We start from the raw sequence: 25,370 nt of genomic DNA on the forward strand, positions 1-25,370 counted from the left end.
CAGGCACTGAGACTCTAGGGTTCATGTGTTCACCACCCCTCTCCGCAGCCTCCCTGATCCAGTCCCTGGGCTGAGGGCTTCAAGGTCATTATTCAGCGTTCTCAGCGGTCCATGAGGCCTCCGCAGCACGCTTAGTATCCCCCTTTTTCAGGTGAGAAACCTGAAGCTTACTGAAGATGAAGATGGTTGCCCAAGGCCACAGGGCAAGCAGGTTGCACAGCAGAAATTCGGCCTCGGGCCTGGCTCCCTTCAGGGAACTCACTCCCACCAGGGATCCTTCCTTTTTCCCCAGGCATGTTTCATTAGAGACCCCTCAAAGCCTTTAAGGCTCAAGAGAATACACCTCTGATGAAGAATTTAACAAGGAGCCGGAGAATGCGGCTCTCGGGAATAATACAAAAACGTTCATTATAATCTATCTTGTGTCTTCTGTATGCCCCTCATTGTGCCTGGGGCCTGGTTCTCTCATGCGACGTGCGACGTTACTTAGCCACGAAAAATAAGCCGCTCCTGCCATCTCTTTAATGAAGTACGGTAGCTCAACTCCCAGGCAGATGCTGGCTTCCTGCCTCACTAGCTGGAAGACCTTGGACAAGTTGTAGAGCCTCTGTATGCCTCAGTTTCTTCCTCTGTAATATGGGGTGACTGTGACAGTAACAGTTCCGGCCTTGCCGTGAGGACAAACTGAGTTAATATGTGTAGGGAGCTTAGAGTCACGCCTGGCACCTGGCAAAAATTTGCAAGTATTTCCTGTTGGTATTCTAAACCAGGTTGAAAACTGCCCTGGTCCCTTGTCAGACGGGTTCTCAGGAGTCTTCATTGCAGCCCGGGGTTGTCTAGAAGAACTGTTCCTGTAACTAAGGATGAGCTTCATGCAAACCCATGTACGTTCATCTCTAAGTGTAGAGGTATTGGAAGTGGAGAGAAATGGGCTTTACAACCTGCAGGATGGGCCCGTGATTATCTCTTCCCAAACCCAAGCTCGACAGTTAGTAAATAGTGTTCTATTGAAGCGAAGCCACAAATATCCCCGAATTTTTCCCTGTTGCTTTCCTGCCAAGCCACTGACATAATGTTCAGTGTCAACAATAGTAGTGATAATAATTAATAACATGTTACCCAGTATATGTTCAAACCATAGGCCAAAAGCAGCAGAACAATGTGGAGCTCTATTTTGCAAGTGTCATGCATGTGTTGGCTTGTGAGGGATGATACCGATGTAACTGAAGGACAGATATAATCTACCAGGAAAGGGCGAGGGACCAGAAGATAAAATTCAGAGAGACATTTGGACCTAAGTCCAAGGGTATTCATTATCATGGGAGCGCTGGCCACAACCATAATGCCCGGCAGTATGGGAATAAATAAAATCATGGTACATCCATACAGTGGAATGAGTTACAGTCAAAGAAAAGAATGAGCCAGATGTAATCATGCTGATGTGGAATTATCTGAGATAAATGATACATCGGAAAGGAAGGCACACTTTAAATGGGTGACTTGTAATGGTATGTGAATTATATCTCCACAGAGTTGTAATTTTTTTTTTTTAAAGACATGACGTGTGCTACTATTTGTCTTTTTAAAAGTGCACGCAGATACAAATGCCTGTCTCTATTGACCATCTGGATGGGTGCGCAAGAAACTGACATTCTCTGAGAAGGGAAAGAGGGTTAGTGATCGGAGGGAGAGTTTCTTTTCACTGTACTCCATGAGTGAGTTTAATTTTTTAAAAGTCATATTCATGTATTTCCTACTCAATCACAGAAGATAGCCTTCTGCAAAACAGAGGAAAGGGAAAAGGGAGTAAGAAGTGTTTTGTTTTTAAGATTTTATTTATTTATTTGACAGAGATCACAAGTAGGCAGAGAGGCAGGCAGATGGGGAGGGGGAAGTAGGCTCCCTGCTAAGCAGAGAGCCCGATGTGGGGCTGGATCCCAGGACCCTGGGATCATGACCTGAGCCAAAGGCAGAGGCTTAACCCACTGAGCCACCCAGGCCCCCAAGAAGTGTTTTTTGAATGATACCATGTGCCAGGCACTGTTCCAAGAAGTCAGTCCTCATTCTAGGATTCTACATTCTAGGCCAGTGTACATTCACAGGATTGTACTGTGTACTATTATTATTCCCATTTCACAGAGGGGTTAAAGTAGCTTCCCCTGCCCCCGGGTCCCACAGGGAGGAGGTCCAACCAGTGAGATCCTCCAAAGGTCACTAGCCACCCACCCCCACCTTCCTTGGATTTCTGAAATCTTAGAATTTGAGATTTCCCAGCGGAGCCCTGCAGGAGCTTTGTCAAGATCAAACAGTCTGAAGTATTTTAAAAGGTTAAAAAAAAAAAAAAAAGCTCACAAATAATTCTAAAGCCCAGGGCTAAAAGGTGACCCATCTGCTGTAAGTTGCATTTACTCAGGAGACCGTCCTTTTGGCCCCCGGTGAGCTGTCTGGGTAGCGTCCTTGTCCTCGCAGGCAGGAATCAGTCTGGGTCTCCCCAGAGCCTCAGGAACAATGGGTGGGGTGCCCTGACTCTTCAGAGGAATCTTGCCAGGACCACAAAGAAGTTTGCTTGAAAACTGACTGCAGCGGCTCAAGGCTCCTGGTTCACCCTCGCTTCCCCCAGGGCCATAAACGGGTGTTTAATTACAAAGCAGGTGGAAAAACTTCAGAATAAGGGGTCAGGCATTCCATTGTTTGTTTAACTTCTTTACAGGAGAACTGTGAGATGACACCTCAGATTGGCTGCTCCCCGGGCAATTTACATTTCCTCTGCCACAGCAGAGTTGCTACAAGGTTTAGAAAGAAGAGACCGTTTTGTTTTGTTTTGTTTTCCTTGAGAAAGAGGAAATGCCAGGGGCCGGAGCTGGCAGTGATTCTGAGAAACTACAGTTTATCACTCAGTAGTGATGTTTAGAAATTTCTGAAGAAGTATCTAGGGAGCTGGGATCATGGAATTTTAGGGTCATTTCTATTTCAGACATGTACGTAGGACCTACTATGTGTCAGGTCCTTTCTGGAGGACCTTTATATATACATTATGTCGTTTGATCCTCAGACTTGTTTTTTGTTTTTTAAGATTTTATGTATTTATGACAGAGAGAGAAAGCTCGGGAAGAGCTGAGCAGGGAGCCTGCCATGACGCTCTGGGATCCTGATCTGAGCTGAAGGCAGCCGCTTAACGCTTAACGACGTAGACACCCAGGCAGGTGCCCCTGATCCTCAGACTTGTAAGGAAGTATTGAGGAAATCACTACTTTCTTCAGATAAACCACCTGGGAGCTCCCCAGTTGATTCAGGACAGAGGGGGCGCCTCCAGTGGGATTCCTGGCTCATTCACTATTGTCACCAGGGTCCTGGCATCTTCAGAGATGGGAGGTCCTCTGACCCTCAGCCTTTCTTTTATTACCCTGTGGCACTGCTGAGACACAGTGGGAATGTTTAAAAAGAATGACTACGGCCATGGGGACAACAAAAGGAAAACAAATAGAATAACAGGAACACAGAAAATGTGGCTTATAGGGTGCAGCCTCTTTGCTGGAGCTGTCCCATCCATCCACATAAAGAGGCCAGAAAAAATCCCTGTTGCATTCTCTTCTGTTTCCATTTTGGGTCCCCATTTATTCATTTGTGATTCATTTATTCAATAGATATTTACTGAGCAGCTATGATGTCCCAGGCACTGAAAATACAGCCTTGAATAATTCAAGTAAGTTCCTGTTCTCCTAGAACTGTCATTCTGGTGGGGAGATAAAGGTATAAATGTATACACAAAATAATTTCTCATGGTGATAGGTGGTACGCAGAAAATAATGTGATACTGTAGAAAGGAATCCCTAAAAGGCTTTAGAAGCCAGCCATTTAAAGCATTGTGCTCACAAGTATGTATAATTATACCCATTTTATAAATGTGGAAATCAGGGCTCAGACTAAATGACTGGACCAAGTCACAGTGGTTAAGGCTGGATTTCTACTCAGAGGTCTCTCCAGAGCCCAATTTTTCTCACTACAACCTGCTGTCTTGTCAAGGGTACGTATGGCTCCCATCCAGCTCTGGGGATCACGCATGCTGGGCTAGCGTATGGTATCTGGTTCATCTGTTGCCTTAGTCTAGAGCAAAATACTGTAGACTGGTACTGACAAATATTCTATGACATTCTGCTCCAGGCCCTTAACGTCATATTCTTTTGGCATGTGAAATACATTCATTCCATCCCAGTGGGCCCCAAAGCCGTAACTTGTTCCAGCATCAACTCCAAAGTCAAAGTCCAGAGTCTCAGGTAAATATCATCCAGACAGATACAGGGGAGGCGTTAAGTCCCAATTTGTCCTCAGGCAATTCCTCTCCAGCTATGCACCTATGAAATCAAACAAGTTATGTGCTTCCAAAATACAATGGTGGGCAGTTACAAAATAGACATTCCCATTTCAAAGAGAGAAATACAAAAGAAGGAAGGAATGACATGTTCCAAATAAATCCAAAAACCAGTGGGGCGAACAACATTAAATCCTAAGGCATGAGCGGCACCTGGGTGGCTCAGTCGGTTGGGCGTCTGCCTTTAGCTCAGGTCATGATCTCGGGGTCCTGGGATGAAGTCCCGAGTCAGGCTCTCTGCTCCACAAGGAGTCTGCTTTTCTCTCTCCCTCTGCTTGTTGTGTGCACTCTCTCGCTCTCTGTCAAATAAATTAATAAAATCTTCAAAAAAAAAATTCTAAGGCGTGAGAGTAAGCCTCTGTGGCTTGATGTTCTGCCCTCCAGGCCCACTGGGGCAGGAGTCTCCCCTTCAGGACCCACTGGGGTGGAGGTCCTGCCCCCACCAACCCCTTGCATCTTTGCAAGACAGGAGTTGGACCCCCAAGATCCCAGGAGCCCCTGTCCCCATAGCTTAGCCTAATGACCCTTCCCCCAGCTTTGTGTCTGGGGGACACATCATTTGAAAATCTGGGGGGCAGCAGCCATGCCCCCGCAGCTTCTGGAGAAACAGTGCCACTCAGACACCAGCGAAGTCTGCTGGTTCCCTCTGGAGGGGTGGCCACAGTGCCCTGGGTCCACAGGGGCTCAGAAACATTGGCATCTTCCCTCCTCCACCAGCTACCCTAAGTGTGGGAAGCAGAGCTGCTGATGGGAAGACAGAGGTCAGGCAGGCACTAGAAGCCCCATTTTTATAATCACTCTGATGACTTCCCAAGTTCCCTTAGGTGGTTGTTCTTCCATTGTCTCAGACAATAGCTCCAGGCTTCTGATGAGGTGGCTGAGTCATACAGTCTCCTGATCAAATGTGGTTAGGCCACACCCTTAGTGTTCTCTGCCCAACACCCTGCCTCATTTTTTTTACAAAATAAATAGGCTGAGAATTTTCCAAATCTTTAAGTTCTGCTTCCTTTTTGATGAAAAATTCCACCTTGAAGTCATTTCTGTCTTCTTGAATTTGACTATGAGTTGTCAGGAGAACACAGGCTATTCAACAGTTGGCTTAGAAATAGCTTCAGCTAAAGGGTGCCTGGGTGGCTCAGTGGGTTAAGGCCTTTGCCTTCGGCTCAGGTCATGATCCCAGCATCCTGGGATCGAGCCCCACATTGGGCTCCTTGCTCAGGAGGGAGCCTGCTTCCCCCTCTCTCTCTCTCTGCCGGCCTCTCTGCCTGTCAAATAAATCTCTCTCTGTCAAATAAATAAATAGAATCTTAAAAAAAAAAAATAGCTTCAGCTAAATATCCAAGTTCATTGCTTGCAAGTTCTACCTTCCACAAAACACTAGAACTTGAGCACAATTCAGCCAAGTCCTTTGCCTCTTGATTACAAAAATGGCCTTTCCACCACTGTCCAGTAACATGTTCCTTATCTCCATCAGAGACCTCATTGGAATGGCCTTTAGCCTGCATATTTCTGTGAACATTCTGTTCAAGATCACTCAAGTGTTCTCTAGAAAGAGGGAGGCTTCCTCTCCGGCTCTCTTTTCTTTCTGAGCTCTTATCAGAATTGCCCTTAAAGCTTCATTCACCAACACTGTAGGCTTTTCTAGCACACATCTCCAACTTCCTCCACCCTCTGCCCATCACCTGGCTCCAAAGCCACCTTCACATTTAAGGTCTTTGTTAGAGCAGCACCCCACCTCTCAGTACCAATCTCTGTCTATGTGTTTGGGCAGCTGTAACAAAATATCGTGGACTGAGTGACTTATCAACAGTAGAAATTTGTTTCTCACAGCTCTGGAGACTGGAAGGTCCAAGATCAAGGTCATGACAGATTCATCATTACCTGGTGAGAGGCACTTGTTGGCTCATTGACAGGTCCCTTCTCATCATGTCCTCACATAGCGGAAGGAGGCCTCTTCTATAAGGGCACTAACCATCTCCCAAAGGCCCCAATTCCTAATATCATCACACTGCGGATTTGGTTTCATATGAACTTGGGGGAGACACAAATACTTCATCTGTAGTGTCAAGGCACAGGACAATAAAGCCTCTTGATTATGGTAACACCTGCTGGAGACATGTACTATCCAAAGACTTGAAAGACTTGCAAGAAGGGTAAGAAAGCCAGACCCACAGACAGAATAGCACTGCTCAGTCCAGAGCCTTTCCCACAGTCCGGGTTCAGACAAAGTGGTAAAGCTGGTATGCTGCCTACTGAAAGCCATCCATCTCATCCCTCCTCCCTCCTAATAACAAAGTAACAGATTGTGCTTTCTTGTTCTCACACTGGGCCCATCACTGGCACTTGCAGTGATGTCTGAGAGCAGAAACTCAACCCAACCTGACCTACCAGAAGTCCTCTCCTAGGAATCTGCAACATGAGTGGTGGTGCCCACATTTCTGAAGTGGCTGAAACTGTGGGAGAAGGGCTGAGAAGGTCTACAGTATCCATCGTTCCTGCCCTTGCAGAGGCTTTGTCATCTTTGAATCCTACAAGCTCCTGGTCTTCTGTAGTTTAATCAAGCCAGAGAGGATTTCTGTTGCTTGCCACCAAGAGAGTGCTGAATAATATATAAAGCTATATTCTAGTGGCCCAGCAAGCAGACAGAGAAGTCAATATATAATCACAGAATGTGACAAAGTGCCAAGAAAGGGAAGAGCAGGAACTGGGAGACACATTAGACTGGGGAGTCAGAGAAAGGAGCTTTTGGGGAATTGTGTTTAAGTTGAAACCTTAAGGTTGGACTCAGGCATTAGAAGAGTGGAGGAAAGACTACTTCAGGCAGATGGAAAGCTTGTGAAAATCAAAATGCCCTAGCCCAGGGAGTGGCATAGCACATTCCAGAGACTTAAAGGAAATGAGGGGGGCTAGAGTGGGTGTAGAGAGATGAGATTTACTCTCAGAGTTGAGTCCAGGGCAGTTTTCTTCTTCTTGGTTAGAGTGGTGAAAATCTGTAGTTTCTTCCTCTTGAAAATGGGCAAAATATATGGTAACATTTAGATCTGCAATTGTGTGTGTGCGTGTATGCTCATGTGCACGTGTGCACGTGCCACAAATGGGATTCCATTTGGGAACTGGCAAGTTTATTCTCTGTATCACATGATTTTAGCACCTGCCTACAGGATCTGCTAGGCTGAGAACCTTATTCCTTCAGGATTAATGTGGATAGATCAGATGATAGACGCATGTCCTGGGCTTCAGAAGATTGTTTATAGTCCCAGCACACAGAGGTATGTGTGCCCTGGTGATGGAGGAAGGTGGGGAATGAGTAGGGGCAAGACACTGGAGAAAACTCTCTCATACCTGCAGCTTCTCTGCCCATCCAGGTCAGTTCTGCAATTGGGGGTGTGTATCGGTTACTTTTGCTGTCACACACCCAGCAGCCTGAAACAACTCCCACTTACTAGCTTATGGGTCTGTAGATCAAAAGTCAGGCACAGAGTGTCTGGATTCTTGCTTGTTCCAAGTATCACAAGGTCAAATCAAGTGTGGGCTAAGGCTGTGGTCCTCCTCGGGGCCTCATGGTTCTCTTTTCAATAACTGTGGGCAGAGTAGGCTTCCTTATGGCTCTAGGCGTAAGGTCTCTGTTTTCCCTTACTGTCACATGGGCATCTCTCTCAGCAGCTAGAGCCCACCTTCTCTGGCAAGGGCTCCCATTGTAGATGTTTGCTTCCTTCCAGGCCAGCTGGAGTGCATCCCAATGATGTTCTTCCCTTCCCCTTCCCTTCCCTTTTCCTTTTTCTGTTACCTGAATGCAGAAGAATCTGCATTCACAGGGCTCATGTGACTAGGTTGGAGCCACAGGGATAATCTGTTCTGAAATCAGCTGATTAGCATTCTTAACTACAGCTGCAAAATCTCTGTGCCATGAGCCGTAACAGCCACAGGAGAAATCCTAGGGAGTGGAGGTGATGGCCATCTTAGTATGCAGCTTGCCGCAGGAGGTTGTGCCTCTTTGCCAGCTCCCAGACTCCTTGCACGGTGACTCAACAGAAGGTTCTAGCTTCCTTGAGGATGCAGCTAAAAAAAAATTTCCTTCTCTTTCCTCCAACCATCCAAGATGCCAAAAGGCAAGAAGGCAAAGGAGACAAAGGGGGCCCCAGCCCCTGCTACTCTGAAGCAGCAGGAGGCCAAGAAAGCGTCAATCCCGTTTGAGAAAAGGCCAAGAATTTTAGCAGCGGATAGGACCTCCAGTCCAGAAGGGACCTCACCCACTCTGTCAAATGGCCCCACTACATCTGGCTGCAGAGGCAAAAGGCTATTCTCTGGCAAATCTCAAAGTACCTCCAGTGATTAAAAACTCACACAGGCCTTGGGCCACCAAACAGCTACTCAGCTGCCTAAGCGGCCCACAGATGAAGAGGAGGGATGCAGTAGGAGGAGAAGCAGAGACTGTTGTTCTGGGCTGAGGAGGAAGTTGCGGGCAAAGGGGATGTCCCCACTATGAAGCCACCTGTCCTCCAAGCTGGGGTTAATACTGTCACCACCTTAGTGGAAAACAAGACAACTCAGCTGGTGGTGATTGCACACGATGTGGGTCCCCCGAGATCATTGTCTTCCTGTCTGCCCTGTGTTGTAAGATGGGGGTCCCCTACTGCATTATCAGGGGGAAGGCCAGGCTGGGCCATCTGGTTCCCAGGAGGACCTGCACCACTGTCACCTTCATGCAGGTTAACTCGGAAGACAAAGGAGCTCTGGCTAAGCAGGTGAAAGCTGTTGGGACCAATGACAGTGACAGATATGATGAGATCCGCCAGCCCCAGGGAGACAGTTTTGGGGTCCAAAGTGGGTGGTTCACTTCACCAAACTGGAAAAGGCAAAGGCTAAAGAACTGGCTGCCAAACTGAGTTAAGTGTACACTGTTGAATTTTCCGTCTATACAAGTAACAATGGCACCTGGGTGGCTCCGTTGGTTAAACATCCAACTCTTGATCTCCGTTCAGGTCTTGATCTCAGGGTCCTGGTATCGAGCCTTGTGTAGGGCTTCGAGCTCACTGGGGAGTCTGCTTGAGATTTGCTCCCTCTCCCTCTGCCCTTCTCCCGCTCTCTCAAATAAATAAGTCTTTTTTAAAAAGTAATAATAAGTTCTCTTTCAAAGGAAAAAAATCCCTTCTTTCTCCCCCTGCCTATTACCCATTGTGCTAGTTTTCTACGGCTTCTATAATAAATTGCCACAAACTTGTCTTAAAACAACAGAAATGTAGTCTTTCACAGTTCTAGAGGCTGATATCAAGGTGTCAGCAGGGTTGCACTTCCTACCCAGACTTTGTGGAGACTGTTTGCCTCCCCTTGGCTCGTGGCTGCATTACTCTGGTCTCTGCCTCGTTTTCGGACCACTTCATCTCTATGTGGGTCTGTCAAAACTCCCGCATTGTTAGATTGTTACATTTAGAGTCTGCCTAGATAATCCAGGATAGGTTCCTCTTCTGAAGATTAATTTAACCACAACTTCTTGCCATATAAGGTATTATTCCCAGGTCTGGGGATCTGCATCTGGACGAATCTTGGGGAGACCTCTCTTCAACCCATCACACCCACTGTCCCCTGCCCACAACCTGGATACCAAGTATCTAATTGTCAGATGGCAAGTGTTAGTGACACCTTCACCCACTGCTCACACTGGGGTGTGAAAGGTAACTTGTTTCAGTTTTTGCCAAAAAAAAAAAAAAAAAAAATTAAAAGATGTAACACCAGATATGAGGTGTGTACTCAAGTCTGAAACTACCTGATCTTGCTAGCCCTTCTGAAGACCACTCAGCTCAGGTTCTAGGTTCTCACCCTCTAGAGGCTTCCTCGACGCCCATCACATCTTTTGTAGACTTGTACTTGGAGGGCAAACCAGGTGACTCATGTGAGGTCCTCACGGGGTGCCTATGTAACACAGGGAGCTTTAGGGATGGGACCCTTATGCTTCTGAGTGTTCTTTTTGAAATGCAAAACGAGAATTCACCATAGGTCTCTCCTGCCCCTTTTTTTTTCACTTTGATACTTTCCTATTGAGAATATCTATTGTGGTTTAATTTAGAAATATTTCTTGAGAATAAAAAAGCCCTAACATTCAAATGATGCATACAGATTACTTTTCAACTCATCTTACCATATGTGATCTGTAAGCACTCTTAAAATGTGATGATTTCTAGTGATGGGGTGCCTGGGTGGCTCTGCCTTTGGCTCAGGTCATGATCCCAGGGTCCTGGGATGGAGCCCTGCATCAGGCTCCCTGCTCAGCAGGAAGCCTGCCTCTCCCTCTCCCACTCCCCTTCCTTGTGTTCCCTCTCTTGCTGTGTCTTTCTCTGTCAAATAAAATCTTAAAAAAAAAAAAAAGTGATGATTCCTAGTTAAATTTCTATCTGATGATCCTGTCCCACCAGCTAGAAAGTTTCTGTATAAAGAACTGGAGGAATAATGAGAGAAATGAGTCTGCTTTTATTGATCATCACGTTCTGTAAAAGCAACCAACTCCCTTTGTAAAAGTGATCACTGCAAGGAATTCTGAAAAGGACACAGACAGCGCATGAAATGAGGACAGGGTGGTCTGTAGGAAGAATGTTCTCCATCAGTAGCAACTGCCGTTAGTTCATCTGACATGGTATCATTTTCAATGTTCAAGACATACTTGTTTTTATTACAGACCTTAGATTATTGTTTGAGAAACATCATATGAAAAGAGTGTATATAATGTATATGTGCCGCTTAAGATTAATAATAAAATGAACATAAAACATTCTTTTCAAAGAAAGTAGCAGCAAGCGTAGAAAGGCTCAGTATCGCCAGAGTATGAAATATTTGACATTCTATTGTGGAAATGCCAACACACAAATTATCCTTGTTCGTTTTTTATTGCTGTAGCTATATATTTCCCCATATAATGCTGTGCAAACATTTTATCAGAAACAGTGGAGGAGAGAAAACCCATTGTTAACCGCAGCCAATAAAGTAATTTGGTTGCTGAGATTACAGTCTTTGCAGTTGGATGGTTATGTTGTTTTCTACATTCAACAAGGGGCAAGAATAACATATCGAGGGTGGTTATACAGAAGCAAAGTGGAAGTTAAAAAGGCAATACGCCATAATATTTTCACCTCCCTGGTTTCTTCCATTTGGAGCCCATTATGAAAATAGTACAGCACAGCCCACCGCTAATCTGGAGCTTGAACGCAGTCCGCGAAGCCCTGGGATCCCGCGGCGCTGGGGCGGGTCAGTCCCACAGGGCTGCCGGCCGCAGACCAGGTTTGGCCCAAATATAAATCAGATCGCGGTGCCCCGCTGCTTGCAACCGGAGGCGGACGGGGGAAATAAGAGCGCGGGACCGCCTGGGCGTGAAGCCCCACTTTCCAGCCGCCACAGTGGCTCTGCCACCCTGGGAGCGCTCTCACCCCTCCCTTGGCCTGGGTTTCTTCATTTGCGGCAAGAAGAGGTAATGATAGGAACGTACCTTTGTCATGAGGATGGAGAGTGAGTGAAAGTATGCAAAACCCCTGAGAGTATCTGGGCCGCAGAAATGCTAGGTCGCTCGCTAATTGAGTACTGTTCCAGAACCCCGGGCCTCACCGAGACCTGCAGCAACCCCCACCCAGCCCCAGCCCCACCCCCACCCAGCCCCACCCCCCACCCCCGCCCAGCCTGCTCCCATGGGCCTCCCGACCTCGTCTTTTCCCTGCTCGCTCCACTCCAGCTCCACTGGCCTGCCTTCTTTTCCTCAGACTTGCCAACTCTGTCCCTGCTTCCTTGACCCTCAGCACAGGTCCCTGGCTCTGGGGGCCTCGTGTTAGAGAGGCCCCCTTCCCCCTGACGTTAGCAGGAGCCTCCTCCTGCCCCCCCCAGCCTCTGCTCCTCGCTCACAAAGTATCACATCACACTAGTCGTTTCCTTCGTTGTATTTCACTCTTTGAACTGAACGTGTTCGTTTGTATCCTTGTTAATGGTCAGTCTCCCCCCTCGACCCCCCCTCCCCCAGAAAGTTACCAAATTGTCCCAATTTGCCCAGGCCTTTCTCAGTTTTAGCTCTGAAAGCCCCATACCCTGGGAAGCTCTCTGAGGGCAGGGACTCTGTCTCCCACCTCCATTTCTGGCACTCACACCATGTGCCTGGCACCTAGCGTCTCCTTGGGATGTATTTGCAGAGTAAACAAATGAATAACAGCACCTGGGCCAAGAGGAGGCCAAGGGAGCGGCAGAACCTCACTCTAAAGCCGCAGTCATCTCATCGGATCAAAGAGAGGCCTGGGAACCCTGCCTTCATCATTTGTAACACACCCGACAGAGCCAAATCAGCCCCTGCCCATGCTTTTCCTCCTCAAACTGGTGCCTGCTTCCTGACATCCTCACTGATGTTTATGCTCCTGTCTCCATAGTTACCGAAATGCCTCAAAGGCCAGCAGCTGTTTTGCATCCCAAGATCAACACACACAAGTGTCTGGAGACCCTGGGCGATCAAGTCCAGGTGGAAGTTTTGGAGGCTGACACGGTTGCACATGTCACTTCCTTGAGGACCAAATCCCCGGAGGGGGCTTGTCACAGAATGAGACTTAGCCTCTCAGGGCTCCGAGCTCTCCCTCAGCCTACAAGCCGCGGATTCAGAAAGGACTTCCAAAAAATCGTTCTAAGGAGTAAGAGAGGTCGGGAGGAACCTGTGTGAATGGGGGGAAAACCGTAAAACTGGATTTCCCCGTCCCTATCATGATAAAGAAGCTCTGGCATTTGGGTTTCTGGTTGGGAGAAACAGACACACAGCGATTGTTGCCCAACTGTGAAAACTGCACTTCATTTCCTTTGTTTATTAAGTGGGAATGGTCATCTCTACCCTGACTTCCTCACGAAGATGTTGCGTTATTATGGGATATCAGCCTCATCCTATGGGTTGAATGAAGTAAACTGCTCCCTCTCGGGGGATCTGTTAAGGGGGTTGGGTCATTCCAATGAGTGAATAAATCGATTTCCATTGACAGGTTGGTTTCTTGGTGCTCCAAAAGTTTTTGCAACAGGGAGAATTTACTTTATCAGGAGAGAGAGGTGGCGCTCAGCGCTAAGCTACTTGAGATCTTCTAAAGAGACGGCCTAGGGAATCATGATGGCAATGTAACACTGATATACGTAGGGTTCATTCTTTGAGCTCTCTGGGTAAACTATTTTAGAATCTGGCTTTCTGCATAAGAAAGGAAGGGATGGGCTTTGAGCTGTGCCGGGGGGAGTAGAGAGCCCACCACTCTCTGGGGTCCGGCTGGGGATACAAACCAAAGTCCAGGTGCTCCTCTGAGCAAGTGCTTTTGAGGTTCTGACTTTTCCTTCCTCTCTTTACAAACCCTATGCTTTGGGGCCACCCTCCCCCCAAAGTTCCCTCCCAGTGCCTAGGCTTCCCTGAGTTCCTAGAGGCCATGACTGAAGTCCATTATGGCCCAGCTCCAATGCTGCCTCTTCCACCAGACAGCCCTGCCCACCCCCAGCCTTCCCTGCCAAAGAGCAGCTCTCCACATCCCCTGCTCCAGTGGCTGCTAGAACCATTGTGGGTCCTTCTTGGTCTCTTTCCACAGGACAGCAATTTGTAGCTCTCCTTTCCTTCTAAACAGCAAACTTGCTGAGGCAAGACCCTGTGCATTATTAATTGTTGTATTCCTCTGGAGCCTACTATGGTGTGATGAGCACCATAGGGGCTTAATAATTAATAATTGAATTGAATCCAAGTGGAGAGAGGGTGTGAAATTTACAAGCAACATGTGAGGGGGAGGCTGGGTCTGCAGAAAGCCGAGTAGTGGGTTCTGTCAGCCTTCAGGGGCAGGCTTATCAGTGGTTAGGTAGACCTTGGTCCTCAGATGAACGGGTTATGGTTTGTGTCAAGACTGTTCTCCCCTGGTGACCATGTTATGTGCGTTTGGTTTTCATGATGTCATTTATTAGGGGATGCAAAATTTTAGCTGGCCAGCGTCCCTTTCAGATATCTGTCTTTGACCAAGACTACGTACGTGTCAGTGAGCCTAGTGCCTGCGTCCTGAGAAGGGAAGCACTTCGGAGCTGGGCCTGCCCAGGTCTGATTTCAATGTCAGGGGAAAGGGAACCAGGAATGAAAGTGAAGAGCCCTAAAGATTTGCTTGATCATGAGAATCAAATGGAGAAAAAGTCTCCTATCTCCATGGAAAAACTGACGCTCTTCTCCAGCCAGCTTCGAGTGGAGGAGAGACAGGGAAATTTGTAATAATTTGCAAGTTTGCCCAGAGGATGGAGTTGTGTCATTTTTCCTGCAACAGTCTGTGCTGTTGGCTGACAGCATGGAATTTCTTCCTGGGTTGAGTTGGCGATTATTCACAAAAATAGCCAATTAGCCTGTGTAAAACCCCAAACAGCGACTGGTCCGAATGGGCTGAAGAGAGAGATGGAGGTGGAGGGTGGACTGAGTCCCCCATTGTGTGGCTTTTCTGCAATTCTGACCTCCTCAGTGTTCGATTTCTACTTTCTGATTTTATCCAGGCCCCCTGGCTTCATTGATTTTTCCCTACTGGCCTGACATCTTCACAAACAGTCCTTGGACAGTCCCTTCCTGCGCCCATGCTGCCCCCCACTCCAGGGCCCCCAACACCTTTCCCTTGCAGGCACATTGCAGACTGATGGTGCAGTAACCTGGAAAACGTGTCCTGGATCCAGCAAAAGGGATGCAGGTTTCAGGTTGGGAGGGATGCTTGCTGTGCTACCATACGCTGCTGGAACCAGGCCTTCCCATGAACCCCAGTTTTAGAGTGCTTCAATAATGAAGCCCCAAGAGACTTTCCCTAACCACTGGCAAGCCCATCCCTCTTAACATTTCAGGCAGCTTTTTCTCTGACTTCCTCCCACTAGGAAAGGCTACATCAGAGACTTATCACCTGCCCTAAATAAGTACTTATTGCCCGATGGAGAGTAGAAGAGGTGACTTCTGATTTTCACCTCTTATTTTCTAGCTCAGGCCCACATTTACACACAGGTGTTTTCTACATAGTCTGACTCTTGTAAATCAGCCAGAATAGGATGCCCAGCTAAATACATAATTTAAGTAAACAATGATTTTTTTAGTGTATTTCCCAAATATTGCATGGGACGTACCTATACTAAAAAATTATTTAACGTCTATCTGAGATTTAAATTTCTTTAGGTCCTGTATTTTTCCTAAATCAGGCAACCCTAGCCAAGCAGACCCTGATCATTTTCCTTACTCCTGTCAGTCATCTGTTTATTTATCTTGATGGCAGGCATTTTTATCACATGGTGTATTAATTAGTTCACTAATGCTGCAAAATGCTACATAACCCAGCGGCTTAAAATAACAATCATTTCTTCATCTGGGTTTGTGAGTTGGTTGGGGGACAGATGACCGAGGCTGGCTCATCTGGGGCAATCTCTGCTCCACATGTCTCTCATCCTCTTTTTGGGACCTGCGGGCTGGTTTAGGCTTGTCCTCATTGTCGCCATGGCAGAGGTGTGTGAGAGCAAGACGCAATGCATAGGCAATTTCAAGCCTTTGGCTGCGTCGCGCAAATTAATGTTCCATTAGCCAAAGCAGCCATGGCCAAATTGAACACCAGGATGTAGAAATGTGAAGAGTGTGGACAAAAGGGGAAGGTGAAGAGCTGAATCAAACAATCTCTCCTACTGAGAAAAGGCACGGTCAAAAGCCAGGTCACCGTAGGGTCTGACCTCATTTTTGCCTCTACTAGCTAGGAGACCTCGGGAAAGTCTCTAAACTGTTGTTTCCTTACCTATAAGGCCTGTAGCGAAGGTTGGGTGAGGTGATTGGTCAGTAAGTGGTAGCTGATGGGATGCCTGGGTGGCTCAGTGGCTTAAAGCCTCTGCCTTCGGCTCAGGTCATGATCTCAGGGTCTTGGGATCAGGCCCTGCATCGGGTTTTCTGCTCATCAGGGAGTCTGCTTCCCCTTCTCTCTCTCTGTGCCTGCCTCTCTGCCTACTTGTGATCTCTGTCAAAAAAATAAATAAAATCTTAAAAAAAAAAGTGGTAGCTGGCACCATGGTCAAGAACAGCCACGGCTTCCAGTTTCCAGCCCTGAACCCCTAAACTCCTGCTTTTGCTCTAGAGTTTCCATCACGGGGTCCCCTGAGGAGCTGTGCGGCATGGATGCCCAGGGCAGTGAGCCAGGCCCCATGCAATGCTCCGAGCCTGCTGTCTCTGCCTCTCAACCCTGGACCCCTCTCTCCACTATGGCGGGTACTACACTCCAGCTCATCCCATTTTCCCAGCTCAACCCTGCCCGCCACCTGGGCCCAGCTGAGTTTCTCACAGTTTAATCTGCTTCTAAAATCAGTGTTCTTTCCTTCTCTGGAGAAGGAACTGATTACAGAGTTTGAAGCCTTCTTTTCTAAGAACTCTGGCTCTGGGTTCAACTCTAGACTATTCTATTTATCAACTGTGCCTTGGAGAAATTATTTAATGCCTCTCTGAAACATGGTCATCCAACCTATCTCCTGGGATGGTTGTTTTGAGGATTAAGTGAGTTAAGACATGTACAGTCTTATTTAGAAGAGGGCCTGTCACATTGTATAGACTCCGTAAGTGTTAGGGTGGGAGTCCAGGTGATAGTATCATTTTTATCACCACTATTTTCATATCTGGTCTTCTTTCATGGTTTGATTTCCTACTTTTTCTTTTCATGATTTCTTACTTTTTCTCTCTGAAGACTTAGTTCTTTTTTTTTTTTCTTTTTAAGTTTCCTTTTCCTTTCTGCCTATTGCCTTCCCCTCCCCACCCACCCTGAATTCTTTCATTTCTCTTTGCTTTGGTCTCTTTTTTATGTGAGAAGCTTTCTTGGTGATCTTTGTCTCTAGGTTTATAGAGACATATACAAAGAGATGAAGGTTTAGTGGCCAGCCTTCAAGATGGTGCCCAGTGAGTCTCACTGCCCAGTATTTTCAACTCCTTTGTAGTCCCCTCCTGTACTGACTAGAGCAACCCATGTCACTGAGATAATACTGCAGAAATGACAGAATTATGATTTCCCAAGCTAGGTCATAAAAAACATTGCAGCTTCCACCTTACCGTCTGGGACCACTTGCTCTGGGTGAAGCCAGCAGCCATGTTGTGAGGCTACTCAAGCAGCAGTGTACAGATGTCTGTGTGGTGAAGGACTGAGGTGTCTTGCCAACAAACACTAACTTGCCAGGCATGGGAGTGTACCATCTAGGAGGTGGATCCTCCAACACCAATCAAGTCTTTAGATGACCATTGGAACTGTTTCCAACCAGTATATTGACTGCAACCTCATGAGAGACCCTGAGCCAGAGCCACCTCAGCCACCCAGAGCCAGCTAAGCCATTCCAGAATTCTTGAATTACAGAAATTGTGAGGGAATACATGTTTGTTTTTACCTGAGGCCACTAAATCATGAGGTAATTTATTATGTAGCACTAGATAACTGATACAGAGGGGTAGTTGGCTGACTGGGCTAGGGAAGGGAATCTGGGTTTAATTATTTATCAACTAAACTTTCAGCCAATCCCAGAGTTAGCCCCACCCTATATGGCAGTGTTTAGAGTTACTTTGTCCTCCAAATCCTGAGTTCAGCCAAGCAAATATGCCTTGTAATTCATAAGAAGTAGGTTTCAGTTTCTTTGTTCTGTGAAATCAGTTACCATTTTTTCACCTGCTTTCACTTTTCTAAAATTTTATTGATATTACTCATCTGCTGCCAACTTCTCTTTTGTTCTCTTTTTCTTGTGGGTTTATATCCTTCTTTTTAATTTACTGTCATTTAATAGGTTGGGGGGAGCGGGCAGAGTTAATGTGTTTGTTCAGTCTGTCACATTTAGTCAGAAGTCAGAAGTGATCTTTCACTAGTCCCAAAACCTCCTTGGGTCTCCTGGGTTGAGTAGGTTGAGTAGCCCATTCTTGGTTTTGGCTCAGGTTGTGATCTCAGGGTCCTGGGATCAAGACCTGTGGTGGGCTCTGTGCGCAGCAGGGAGTCTGCTTCTCTCCTTCTCCTTCTCCCTCTCCCTCTGCCCCTCTGCCCCATGCATGCTCTTTCTCTCAAATAAATGAATAAATAAACCAGAAAGAAAAAAAGAAAGAGAGAGAGAGAGAGATGGAAGGAGAGAGGAAGGAAGGAGATCTCCTCGCCTGCTGGAGACCACGACTATGGCCACTCTACTTTTAAAACGTTGGTTGTGTGGGCAAAGAGAGCTGGTGTGTGAAGGACCCAGCAGACCCCAGGAACTTCCAAATGTCTTGGAGCTATGATGGTGTAGGTTATGGGGAAGGGAGAAGAGAAGGAGAACTATCCCAGCCCTTTGAGGAGGAAGAGCCACATCAGACAACTGAAAGAAGAGACCTGGGCAGATGGTAAGAATAAAGACTATATCATCAGAAATGGGCTGAAATTTTAAGTGTAGGAAGAGCATGTGGAATGAGGATGTGCAATGATAAAACTCAGAGCAATTCCATCCTCAGATACTATCCTCAGGATGTTAAAGACAAACCCATGGCTTCAGACCCCATCATCCTATAAGTCTACAAAAGATAAGGGAGAAAAACTGACTATATATAAGACACTTCAAAGGGACAGAATCGAAAAGAAGTGATGAGAGGAAGATCCTTTTTTTTTTTTTTTTTAGATTTATTTAGAGAAAGAGAGAAAAAACATGTGCATGAATGAATGCAGAGAGGGGCAGGGGGAAGAATCCTCAAGTGGACTCACCACTGAGTGCAGAGCTTGCCACTGGGCTTAATCCCATGACCCAAGAGATCATCATGACCTGAATGGAAACCAAGAGTAGGACGCCCACCTGTCTGAACCACCCTGTTGTCCCGAGAGGAAGATCTTGAGCCTAGCAGGAAAGCTTCTAGTTTCTCACCCTTAAGTGTGATGTTGGTGATATGATTTTGTAGATATTCTTTATCAAGCTGATGAAGGTTCCCTCTATTCCTAGTTTACTGAGAGTTTTTATCATGAATGGGTGTTAGATTTTGTCAAATGCTTTTCCTGCATCTATTGATATGATCATGTGATTTCTCTTCCTTAGCCTGTTGATGTGATGGATTACACTAATTGATTTTCTAATTTTGAACCAGCCTTGCATACCTGGAATAAAGCCCACTTGGCTGTGTTGGAAATTCTTTTTATACATTCTTGGATATGATTTGCTTTAATTTAATTATTTCTGCTCTAATTTTTAGAGCGGAACCTCTGCTTACTCTGAATTTAATTTGCTCTTCTTTTCTAGTTTCCTAAGATGGAAGCTTAGGTGACTGATTTTAGATTTTTTTTTTTAAGATTTTATTTATTTATTTGAGAGAGCGAGAGAGAGAGAGAGAGCGCCTGCATGTGCACAGAGGGAGAGAGAGAGAGAAACAGGTTTCCTACTGAGCAGGAAGCCCGACATGGGGCTCGAGATCCCAGGATCCTGAGATCACGACCTGAGCCAAAAGCAGACACTTAACCAACTGAGCCACCCAGATACCCCCTCTTTTTTTCTTTGTAATATATCCATACACTGTTATAAATTTCCCTGTAAGTACTGTTTTTGCTGGATCCCCCAGATTTTGAGAAGTTGTATATTCCTTTAGCTCACAATATTTTGAAATTTCTCTTTACATTTTTTCTTTGACCTATGTATCATTTGGAAGTGTGTTGTTTAATCTCCAAGTATTGGGGGATTTTCCAGCTCTCTTTCTGTTATTGATTTCTAGTTAATTTCACTGTGGTCTGAAAGCATACATTGTATGACTTCTATTCTTCTAAATGTGTTAAGGTGTGTTTTATAGCCCCAAGTGGGGTCTCTCTTATTGTATATGTCATGTATACTTGAGAAAAATGTTTACTCTGTTCTTATTAGATGAAGTGTTCTGTAGATGTCAACTATATCTAGTTAATTGATAGTGCTGTTGAGTTCAGATGTTTTAAATTTCTACAAAAGCAGTATATTCATGCATTGCATGTATTGTTTCTGTAAAATAATGATGCAACAAAACAAAAACAATGGATGAAATTTTTTCAAAGCAATAATGTGCCGAAGCAGAAAGTGTTTGTGGGGAACAACCTTGTGATCATCACTGAGGGCTCATCTACTCATTCTGCCAGCCCTGCCAGTTCAGATGGCAACCCAGGGTTTGGACCCACTGCACTGACAACAGTCAGTGGCACAGTTAGTGCCAAGGGCTGGGCTTGGGCTGGGAAGAGGATGGTAAACTCTGAGCCTCTCCCAGATGCAGGCACAAACTGTGGTGATAAATGACTGAAGTCCAGGGGCGCCTGGGTGGCTCAGTAGTTTAAAGCCTCTGCCTTCGGCTCAGGTCATGATCCCAGGATCCTGGGATTGAGCCCCACATTGGGCTCTCTGCTCAGCAGGGAGCCTGCTTCCCCCTCTCTCTCTGCCTGCCTCTCTGCCTCCTTGTGATCTCTGTCAAACAAACAAACAAACAAATAAATAAATAAACAAAATGACTGAAGTCCAGCCAAGCCTGTTCAACTGTGATTATAATAAAAGGCATGAAGTTTATGCTCAGGCTCTAGGCTTGTTTATTTGATTAAGCAATTGAAGGCTTATGTCATTTTTGCCTTGTGTTTTGGCTGGGCATTAAGCATGCCAGCTCACAGAACCAGAGGTACCTACCAGAGAAAACGACATCACGGATAAAATTATACTTCCAGCCTTTTCTTTGGCAAGTGTCATCAAAAACACTACACTTTTTTGTTACACCACCCCTTATTTCATAATGGACATGAAAAGAAGGAAATCTCGAGTTCAAAAAGAGACCAGGGCAACCAAAAAGTGTCTAGTAAATGAATGTGGAGAGCTCAATGTAAATAACCTAATGTTGCTGCAAGTAATCTTACCAGCGTTCTGTCAAAAGTCCTCTCCCTGGTCCCTTTCTTTATGGCAACTCTCATTCTTCCAATGGAAGAAGTCTTACAAAGAAGGGTTCAGCACCCTATGCAACAACTGTGGGGGCAGCTGGAGGAGCTCGTGGTGCTGTTTTCCGATTATGAATATGTTCATCTGATTTCATCAAGGTATTCAAAATTAGCTTCTGGACATCAACCACAGAGAAACTTGATTTTATAGGTATAGCAATTATGAGAGAGACAGGGGCAAGGACACAGGCCTATGTGTTTGTGTACGTATCTAAGGAATCATGATAATCATTTCATTGTCTTACTCATAGGAAGTTAGAAGTCCTGTGAATTAAATAGTATTTCTTGATAATTACTTTTTTAAAGTTAGAATCATCTAGAATACTCAAAAACATTTTTAGCCCAATATCAGACTGATTTTGTGAGAGAGCGAGTGAGTGAGTGTGCCCACATGTGCATATGTGCATGCCTGTGTATGTGTGCCTTTTTGGAAATGTGTTTGTTTACAATGAAGATGATGACATCATTGGTAAGGATAAAACTATAAAAAGAACGTTCAATTTATATACCTGTCTGTAATAAACTCATGGTTCATGGGGAGCAAAAAAAATTTATAAATCACTTACGATGCCCACCTATTATATACAAATTACAGTATTTGAAGGAACGATAGATTTTATTATAGTTGTATGACACTTCTCAGTGAATACCTTTTTCTAATCATTTGTAAATCTTAGAGCTTTCAACTTCTATATTCAAGCCAAAATCTTTGCTGATTCTGTAAAAGTATATATATATTCATTGTTTTAAGAGAAAAGCTCAAACTTACATGTAATTATTCTGTAGAGAGACCAACATTTTTTTTAAACATTGGGCTATGAGGAATAGTTGTTTCGTGAACCTGCACATAAGATAAGGAATATTATATGCCTTTGAAAATGCTTTCCAGTGGTAACTGGGTGGCTCACTCAGTTAAACGTCCAACACTTGGTTTCAGCTCAAGTCATGATCTCAGGGTTATAGGATCAAGCCCCACATCAGGGTCTGACTCAAGGGGGAGTGTGCTTGATTCCCTCTCTCCCTCTTACTCTGCCCCTCCTTCCCCTCAAATAAATATGTAAATCTTTTTAAAAAGAAAGAAAGAAAATGCTTTTTAAAGCCTACGGAAAATTAACTTGCATAATGATCTCCTCCAATAAGCCATTAATTTTTAGCCTTTCCAAACACATTTGCCTGGATCTTAGAAGTAACAGCTCAGCTGTCACTGCTACTCCCATGACTGTGTTCAAGAGCCTCCATGTGACAGCCAAAAGTCGGAGGAAGGACTTGATATGTTGTTCCTCAGAGTCCCTACATGTATCTAGATCTATGTAGAAGAGTTATAAATTCCAAACTTTTCTTCAACTCCGTGCCATAATGCTGCTTTTGGATGAAGCATTGTGTTTTCTGGTGTCCTTTTAGAAGTACAAATATGGCTGTAAGAATGTATAATCAGGTTGCTGTCCTACTAGCTTGCTCTCTTCAATGACTTCCAGGATGAAGGGTGGATAGGCCAATGCTGCTTTATGCATTATTGTCAGTGAAAGAGAGAGAAGAGAGAAACGTTGGTTTAGGTATCAATCAGGATTAGATTTAGCCTATGAAACAGAAAAATCAAAGTATGGCTTAAACATGATAGAAGCCTGTTTCTTCATTCTATTAAAAAAAGTATGGAGGCAAGTGTCCAAGGACGATGGGTTCTAAGTTCTGTGTTTCTGGGGCTCCATCCTGTTTTATAGCTTCCATCCTCAAAGTTTCCACAAGGTCCAAGATGGGCTGCTGCAGACAGAAGAAAAGAAGTAAAGACAGAAAGGGGCTCCACCGTGCTGAGTCAGCTCCCTTCAGACTGGCTTCCTGGAAGTCCCGAGAATTTCCTTCACTGGCCAGAAGCAAGTCCCAAAGACACGTCTAGAGGCAAAGGAGGCTAGGAAAGCAGTACTTGTTTCCTTGGTCACAATGTGCCCAGCTGGGCGCCTGGGTGGCTCAGTGAGTTAAGCTGCTGCCTTCGGCTCAGGTCATGATCTCAGGGTCCTGGGATCGAGTCCCGCATCGGGCTCTCTGCTCAGCAGGCAGGGAGCCTGCTTCCCTCTCTCTCTCTCTCTCTCTCTGCCTGCCTCTCTGTCTACTTGTGATCTCTCTCTGTCAAATAAATAAATAAAATCTTTAAAAAAAAAAAAAAAAAAACAATGTGCCCAGCTAAAAATAGGGGCAAGTAAAGAGGAAGTAAGGAATAGAGAACAAATCCTGGGAGTGACAACTAGCCATTTCTGCATTTGGCAAGACATGAAGGTCATGACTGGGCTTGGAACAACATCTGGGCTGATGCTGTTCTAGGCTCTCAAGAGAATGCCTGTTTTGTCTACACTGCCCTGCTTCGTCTAGGCTTTTCCTGGGTGTGGGACAATCCTAAGGGTGGGAGTCACCTAGTCCTCATAAGTGAATTGATTTGTCCAGAGCCATCAGGCCCAAAATCAATACAAATGCACAGAGAACCACTGAGTATACTCCAAGCAGGCCACAGTGATGCAGTAACAACGCTGGGGGTGTGGGGGCAGGTGGTGGGATGTCCTTCCCTAAGTGGCTTGTAAGCTGGGAAAATAGCTTAGAACAGTGCTTCCGAAACTGCTTTCCCGCCAGTCCATCACAGACCAATATGAGCTCCTACTGTGATGCCCACAGGGGTTCAGCAATACCCAACATGGTCTGTTCTTGGTTGGAAGAGACTAGGCTCTGATCATGCACTTGGAGATCATACTGTCAACTTGCTATGAAAGGGCTCTCCCTGTGTATTCTGTTTCAGGAATGGGAGGGCATCCTGCTGATACAGCCAACGCCCTGAGGCAAACTGCCTCCCGAGTATCCCAACTTTCTGTCCATTTCCCCCACCTCCAGGATTCCATCAATTCCAATAACTTCACTTCCTGTTTAATTTCGGCGGCCTTGGTTTCTGTACTTGTGAACAGGCCAGTGCTGAGTCAGTGGATATTATCCCCACTGTGCAGATAAGGAAACCAAGGCCCAGGTTCAGTGACACTCTTGGGGTCACGCAGGGTACTATATGGCAGAGAATGAGGGTTTTTACTTAGTCTCAATCCGTGCAAAGGGAGAGGCAACCTCAAACCTGACTTGGTAACACCAGCATCACTCTTGCCGTGGGACTTTGTCTCCATCCTTGCAGCCCGGGGACAGCACAGTCACACTGTCAAGAAGATCCTTTCCACACAGATCCTTTCCACAGCCCTCAGCTTCTCTTGACAGCATCAACCAGGCAGCTCGAAGTGCTCCACCTCCAGCCCTTGCCCTCTCCGACCTGCCGAATCCTGTGTTTGCCCCACTCATGTGCCATTTCTTCAGATCAGAAGTGAAAACCCATCCCAGGGCACAGTACAATCTTCCATGCCTTTCCAAGGCTTAGCTGAGCTTTTCTTTTAAACCCTTATTCTGATCTTTGTTTCATGTTTACAGAAGTGGATTCCTTTTATTCCTTTACTGCACCCCCACCCCAGGAATAATCCCTTTGGAATTTAAGCTTTTAAACAGCAATTCCTTGGATTATTTGAAAGGCAGTTCTCCCCCTCCTGCAGGGAGCGGGTTCTGTGGCCCAGGGCTGTATGGGGACACAGGACACACACCTTGATGATGCATCAGGAGGGGAAAGCTCAGGCCGCCAGAAGGAAAAGAGCTCTGGCTCTCTGCTCAGATCTGGCCTCCCCTTCCTCCAGCTTCCCTTCAGTTTCTATACTAGTTAGCACGAAGAGCAATCTTGAAAAAGAGGAGAAAGGGACTGGGTGGGTGGAAGAAAATGACACTGAAATGTCACCTGCAGTGGGGGAGGGGAAGGATGATGTCTGCACACCTGGGGCAGGGCCCCTCATTTTTCATGGTTCCCTGGACATTGGAACATGAAGACATCTGAAGGAAGACTCCAGGGTGTGGTGGACACCACTGTTCACCACCAGCATCCTCTGCTGTGGCCCAGCAGCTAGGAGGAGGACTGTAAGTGGGTAACCTCACCTGTCAACCCCTTCAGGGATCACCTCAGCTACAGAGAGCCACCTAGACCAGGGTAGCACTCCTCTAGAGGGGCCCCACATCCG

At 46.0% G+C, this 25,370-nt stretch overlaps 1 pseudogene; it reads left to right on the top strand.

Annotated features, from left to right (window-relative positions):
* Positions 1 to 8,462: 8,462 nt before the first annotated feature.
* LOC125102500 (60S ribosomal protein L7a-like) lies at positions 8,463 to 9,260 on the top strand (annotated as a pseudogene).
* The last annotated feature ends 16,110 nt before the right edge of the window (positions 9,261 to 25,370 follow it).

The sequence above is a fragment of the Lutra lutra genome, chromosome 1 (genome assembly GCF_902655055.1).
Source record: "Lutra lutra chromosome 1, mLutLut1.2, whole genome shotgun sequence".
NCBI lineage: Eukaryota > Metazoa > Chordata > Mammalia > Carnivora > Mustelidae > Lutra > Lutra lutra.